Source organism: Oncorhynchus nerka, linkage group LG3 (genome assembly GCF_034236695.1).
Source record: "Oncorhynchus nerka isolate Pitt River linkage group LG3, Oner_Uvic_2.0, whole genome shotgun sequence".
Classification (NCBI taxonomy): Eukaryota; Metazoa; Chordata; class Actinopteri; order Salmoniformes; family Salmonidae; genus Oncorhynchus; species Oncorhynchus nerka.
The window spans coordinates 17,750,152-17,757,183 of record NC_088398.1 but is presented as its reverse complement, the minus strand read 5'-3'; the positions used below and the strand labels follow the sequence as shown (position 1 = coordinate 17,757,183).

The 7,032-nt window shown below is 44.5% G+C and overlaps 1 protein-coding gene across 1 annotated transcript in view; it reads left to right on the top strand.

Annotated features, from left to right (window-relative positions):
• Positions 1 to 44: 44 nt before the first annotated feature.
• Positions 45 to 7,032, top strand: part of LOC115103064 (DENN domain-containing protein 4B-like) — a 35,085-nt gene continuing 28,097 nt past the window's right edge. The window contains 1 exon segment of the mRNA XM_029623685.2: positions 45 to 463. The gene's annotated coding sequence lies outside the window, so the exon portion shown is untranslated.

Below are 7,032 nucleotides of genomic sequence, written 5' to 3'. Positions count from 1 at the left end.
TCACTGGTCTCCAGTACAGTGACAGCTGCATGCACGCGGGTGTCCACCAAATTGTTTTTACTCACGCAATTTCCTTTCCTCTAGTTTTATAATATTACCACAGCAAACATGTTTTTAAATGCATAACAATAGACTGCAGTGAGTTTCACAAATTAATAACTAGTTTGTATGTATTATTGAAATAGTAGCGCAAGTGTCTGTGTTCTGAGAGCTCTTTCGGTCTGTGGCACTGGAAGTACGACAGTGTTTTAGTTTCCCATCTCGACCGCAGGAGCTGTTGGCAGCTAACCTCCCGACCAGCCAGCAAGAAGCGGACTGATACGACAGACATCTACACTGGCTCTAATTAGAAACCGACTCCATGGTACATACGACCTCCAACATGGACGCTAAATGTCTAAATATGACCTAAACAGGATGATATCCAAAGTGAGCAATCGGAACTGCCAGCAAGGATTACAAGGTAAATAGATTGCTAGTTAAATAGTGGTAGTGTCCCCACAATATTTTGTTAGCAAGCTAGGAGGCTAAGTAACGTTAGCTAGCTAATGCTTGCAACTGCTTTGGATTAATGGCACACAATTCAGGTATGGTGCGCCAGCGGTGACAACTCAAACCCAAATTCCCTCTCGATTTGTTTTATTCGAAACCCACAATAATAGTTGTTAGCCATTATACCAACGTATCTGGCCGTAGTGCTGCGCTAACCGGCTAATGTGCGAAGCGATACAACAGTAACGTTAGTGTGTAACGTCAGGTTATTTCTGGGTGTAACGTTAGGCTATTGTCTTGATCCAATGAGTGGTACCAAGCATTGACCCAAATGTATATGGTACATGTATATGGATTTTAAAACAATTAAAGGTTGGTAGTTATACTACATCGCCTGGTGCCCCCTGCCCCTAGTCCAAAATGTTAAAATATGTCCGCTAGCGCGGACATTAATCAATTTCACGTTGTACTGCGCGTGCATCACGTTTTGCATTGGAACGCATTTCTCTACATTTGCCATCTCATATACTGTGTTGTCCATTCATGGTACTTTGTGGATTATGAAAATGCATTATGTGCATTTATCGTGTTTCTGCTTGAGTATTCAGCATACATAAATCCTGCAAACGCCTCATTCCACGATGATTTGGGAATACCAGTTTCGTGGGCCCCTCAAGGTTCGAGCAATATTTATTCAGAATATTGACCAGGAAAAATATTGACTTCAATCATTGACGGAGTTGACAACATATACTCAAGACAGACATACTTGTTAATCTTAACTTTTTGAAACATTTAAAAATATATATAAATACATTTGTAAAATATAGAAAATGATTCATTTGAAAATACCCTATTCAACCATTCTATCAGATCTTCAGGCATTCTGATGAAATTTGTTTTACGGAGTTGACAAAAATAGTACATTTTTCGTCTTTATTGAAGTGGTATACACAGACAGTATCAACAAAAAAAAATTCAACAGTTGCTTTATGTTTCTAGAACCTAATTAAAGTATAGTGTATTTGAACAAGGAATATGATGTCCATGTCTCAAGGCTTAAATTCTTCTTTTAATCTGTCTCCCCCCCTTCATCTTCATTGATTGAAGTGGATTTAACAAGTGACATCATAGCTTTCACCTGGTCAGTCTGTCATGGAATGTTTTGTACACTCAGTGTATAGTGTCGGTCTCATGGCATGGTCTTTACCTTGTCAGTTCAGGGATTCAATCTAGCAACCTTTCGGTTACTGGCCCAACGCTCTTACCACTAGGCTACCTGCCGCCCCTGAGCTCAATTTCGACATGCTGTCAGTAATCCTCACCATCTATTCTTGCCCTTTCATTCCTTACAGATTACTCAATTCCAGACAAAATATAATAAATACGATTTCAACTTGACACACTTAGATTTTCATGTAGGGGAAAATAAGCTGTAGATGTGTGGGCCTACTTTGTTGTGGTGTACTGAGCTGGCATAGAGAAGCACCCTGTCTAAATGTATCTAGATGTTGTGGGCATAGGTTTGGACAGATGGTTCAGACGATATGTTTCTTTACACTAATTTCTAAAATGGAGATTTGCTAAGTAGTAGAGGAACTGAGCCTACCTGACATGAAATTAGTAATATTGCAACTGCTATTTGCTGCTGGCTGGCCTACTTAGCTGCAACTCTGCATAGACAACGGAGGCTTGCATTGTTGATTGTTCCATATCTTCGTCACTCATTTTCCACTAGTGTAAGGTTAGATTAACCATGCGCCAACTAATTAATCAGCATTGATTTAGCAAAACGCATTTGGTACAGTACCATCTGAATTCCTCTACCTAGTTTGGGATCTTCATAAAGAATAGCCTCTAACGACTTTGTAACACAAAAGTTTACCCATACATTTATGAACAAGGTCATGCAGGATAATGTGTGTTTCTTTGGGGAAGTCTTTTTGTGACACAACTAAAAGTCTACTGAATATGTTTCCATCCATCGTCACAAAACCCATAAGGCATAGTGACAACTTTCTCAAAACCCCCATGCATCTAAAGCACTCAATGTAGCCCAGTAGTAGAATTTGGGAAATAGTTTCCGGAGGGTACTCTCAGTCCTCATTTAGGCCTACCTATCAGCTTTTGCTAAATATACCTCTCCATGGCTCTCCAGTGTTTTTTCACAGACTCCTCCTCCTCATGTCAGTAGACAGTAGTCTGTCTGTATGATACCTGAGATTGTGATCACACCTGGGACCTGTCACCTCTTGTTAGGGGTTTGTTACAGCTGGGGAATGTTTCTTGAAGAAAGGCACCTCAAAGCAACACATTGTGGGGGGTCACACTAGGGTTGGGGGTCAATTACATTTAAATTCAGTCAAGAAATTCAAATTCCAGAATTGAAGGTTGCTTTTTACTTTGAATTATGATTTTTCAATTTCTGAATAGAATCTGAATGCTCAAAGTATAGTCTGATCATGAAGTGTTAGAGCCTAGTCTTCAACAGTCTGTGCCTCACTTCTTACCTACTCTCCTCAGCATTCCACCTTTAGTGTTTACACTACCTCCCAGGACTCCCAGTTCCCATTCACATCATATCTCATTGCAGAGGTAGGCTATGCTTTGTGCATGAGGGATTGAGTATGTTTCTCCTTAACCTTTCACATTAGTGCTACATTTACATAAGTCTGTAAGTTGATGCAAAATATAATGGTCCATGTCGAATGTCAAAACAATGAAGTGGAAACGGAATGTTTAGAAGGAGGAACCAGGGTTTGTCTTGAGACATGTTCAGTTGGCTAATACAGGGAGGGTGTCAGTATGATGTCATCGTACCAGCCAGCAGTCATATTCCATTTCTTCTCAATAGTGAAATTTGGCATCATTCCTCACCAAGTTTATCAAACCACTGACCCTTGCTTTATGACCCAGTGTCACACAGATTCTCCCTCGCCCTCCATTTGGAAAATTTGACCATAATTATATCCTCCTGATTCCTGCTTCCAAGCAAAAACTAAAGCAGGAAGTACCAGTGACTCGCTCAATACGGAAGTGGTCAGATGACGCGGATGCTACACTACAGGACTGTTTTGCTAGCACAGACTGGAATATGTTTCGGGATTCATCCAATAGCATTGAGGAGTATACCACCTCAGTCACCTGCTTCATCAATCAGTGCATCGACGACGGCTCAGACAATTCAACGGCTCAGACATGAGGTATGTGGCAGGGTCTACAGTCAATCACGGATTACAAAAAGAAAACCAGCCCAGTCACGGACCAGGATGCCTTGCTCCCAGGCAGACTAAATCACTTTTTTGCCCACTTTGAGGACAATACAGTGCCACTGACACGGCTCGCAACCAAAACATGCAGACTCTCCTTCACTGCAGCCGAGGTGAGTAAAACATTTAAACATGTTAACCCTCGCAAGGCTGCAGGCCCAGACGGCATCCCCAGCCGCGTCCTCAGAGCATGCGCAGACCAGCTGGCTGGTGTGTTTACGGACATATTCAATCAATCCCCATCCCAGTCTGCTGTTCCCACATGCTTCAAGAGGGCCACCATTGTTCCTGTTCCCAAGAAAGCTAAGGTAACTGAGCTAAACGACTACCGCACCCATAGCACTCACTTCCGTCATCATGAAGTGCTTCGAGAGACTAGTCAAGGACCATATCACCTCCACCCTACCTGACACCCTAGACCCACTCCAATTTGCTTACCGCCCAAATAGGTCCACAGACAATGCAATCTCAACCACACTGCACACTGCCCTAACCCATCTGGACAAGAGGAATACCTATGTGAGAATGCTGTTCATCGACTACAGCTCGGCATTTAACACCATAGTACCCTCCAAACTCGTCATCAAGCTCGAGACCCTGGGTCTCGACCCCGCCCTGTGCAACTGGGTACTGGACTTCCTGACGTGCCGCCCCCAGGTGGTGAGGGTAGGTAACAACATCTCCACCCCGCTGATCCTTAACACTGGGGCCCCACAAGGGTGCGTTCTGAGCCCTCCTGTACTCCCTGTTCACCCACGACTGCGTGGCCACGCACGCCTCCAACTCAATCATCAAGTTTGCGGACGACACAACAGTGGTAGGCTTGATTACCAACAACGACGAGACGGCCTGCAGGGAGGAGGTGAGGGCCCTCGGAGTGTGGTGTCAGGAAAATAACCTCACACTCAACGTCAACAAAACTAAGGAGATGATTGTGGACTTCAGGAAACAGCAGAGGGAACACCCCCCTATCCACATCGATGGAACAGTAGTGGAGAGGGTAGTAAGTTTTAAGTTCCTCGGCGTACACATCACAGACAAACTGAATTGGTCCACCCACACAGACAGCATCGTGAAGAAGGCGCAGCAGCGCCTCTTCAACCTCAGGAGGCTGAAGAAATTCGGCTTGTCACCAAAAGCACTCACAAACTTCTACAGATGCACAATCGAGAGCATCCTGTCAGGCTGTATCACCCACCGCCTGGTACGGCAACTGCTCCACCCACAACCGTAAGGCTCTCCAGAGGGTAGTGAGGTCTGCACAACGCATCACAGGGGGCAAACTACCTTCCCTCCAGGACACCTACACCACCCGATGTCACAGGAAGGCCATAAAGATCATCAAGGACAACAACCACCCGAGCCACTGCCTGTTCACCCCGCTATCGTCCAGAAGGCGAGGTCAGTACAGGTGCATCAAAGCTGGGACCGAGAGACTGAGAAACAGCTTCTATCTCAAGGCCATCAGACTGTTAAACAGCCACCACTAACGTTGAGTGGCTGCTGCCAACACACTGACTCAACTCCAGCCACTTTAATAATGGAAATTGATGGGAAATGATGTAAAATATATCACTAGCCACTTTAAACAATGCTACTTAATATAATGTTTACATACCCTACATTATTTATCTCATATGAATACGTATATACTGTACTCTATATAATCTACTGCATCTTGCCTATGCCGCTCTGTACCATCACTCATTCATATATTTTTAGGTACATATTCTTTATCCCCCTACACTTGTGTGTATAAGGTAGTAGTTTTGGAATTGTTAGCTAGATTACTCGTTGGTTATTACTGCATTGTCGGAACTAGAAGCTCAAGCATTTCGCTACACTCGCATTAACATCTGCTAACCATGTGTATGTGACAAATACAATTTGATTTGATTGATTTGATTTACATACATTTCCAAACCAGAAGCCATGGATTACAGGCAACATCCACACCGAGCTAAAGGCTAGAGCTGCTGCTATCAATGAGCAGGACAATAATCCGGACGCTAATCCCGCTATGCCCTCAGACAAACCATCAAACAGGCAAAGCGTCAATACTGGACTAAAATTGAATCATACTAACACCGGCTCTGACGCTTGTCGGAAGTCTTGAAAACAAATACTGATTACAAATGGAAACCCAGCCGTGAGCAGTGATGCGAGCCTACCAGACAACCTAAATGCCTTTTATGCTCGCTTCGAGGCAAGCAACACTGAAGCATGCATGAGAGCACCAGCTGTTCCAGACGACTGTATGATCACACTCTCCGTAGCTGATGTGAGCCAGTCCTTTATACAACATTCACAAAGCCACGGGGCCAGATGGATTACCAATACGTGTACTCAAGGCATGCACGGACCAACTGCCAAGTGTCTTCACTGACATTTTCAACCTCTCCCTGACCGAGTCTGTAATTCCTACATGTTTCAAACAGACCACCATAGTCCCTGTACCCAAGAAAGCAAAGGTAACCTGCCTAAATTATTGCTGCCCCTTAGCACTCACATCAGTAGCCATGAAATGCTTTGAAAGACAGGTCATGGCTCATATCAACACAATCATGCCAGAAACCCTAGACCCACTCCTATTCGCATACTGCCCCAACAGATCCACAGATGAATCCATTTCAATTGCACTCTGCACTGCCATTTCCCTCCTGGACAAAAGGAACACCTATGTGAGAATGCTGTTCATTGACTACAGCTCAGCGTTCAACACCATAGTTCCCACAAATGTCATCACTAAGCTAAGGACCCTGGGATTAAACACCTCCCTCTTGATCCTGGAATTCCTGCCCCCAGGTGGTAAGGGTAGGCAACAACACATCTGCCACACTGATTCAACACAGGGGCCCCTCAGGGGTGCGTGCTTAGTCCCTTCCTGTACTCCCTGTTCACCCACAACTGCGTGGCCAAACACGACTCCAACACCATCACGTTTGCTGACGATTCAACCGTGGTAGGCCTGATCTCTGACAACGATGAGATAGCCTATAGGGAGGAGATCAGAAACCTGGCAGTGTGGTGCCAGGTCAACAACCTCTTTCTCAATGTGAGCAAGACAAAGGAGTTCCTGGACTATAGGAATAGGAGGGCCGAACAGGCCCCCATTCACATCGACGGGACTGAAGTGAAGCGGGTTGAGAGCTTCAATTCCCGTAGTATCCACATCACCAACAAACGATCATGGTCCAAACACACCAAGACAGTTGTGAAGAAGAATACAAAGATTTGGCATGGGTCCCCAGATCCTCAAAGTTTTACAGCT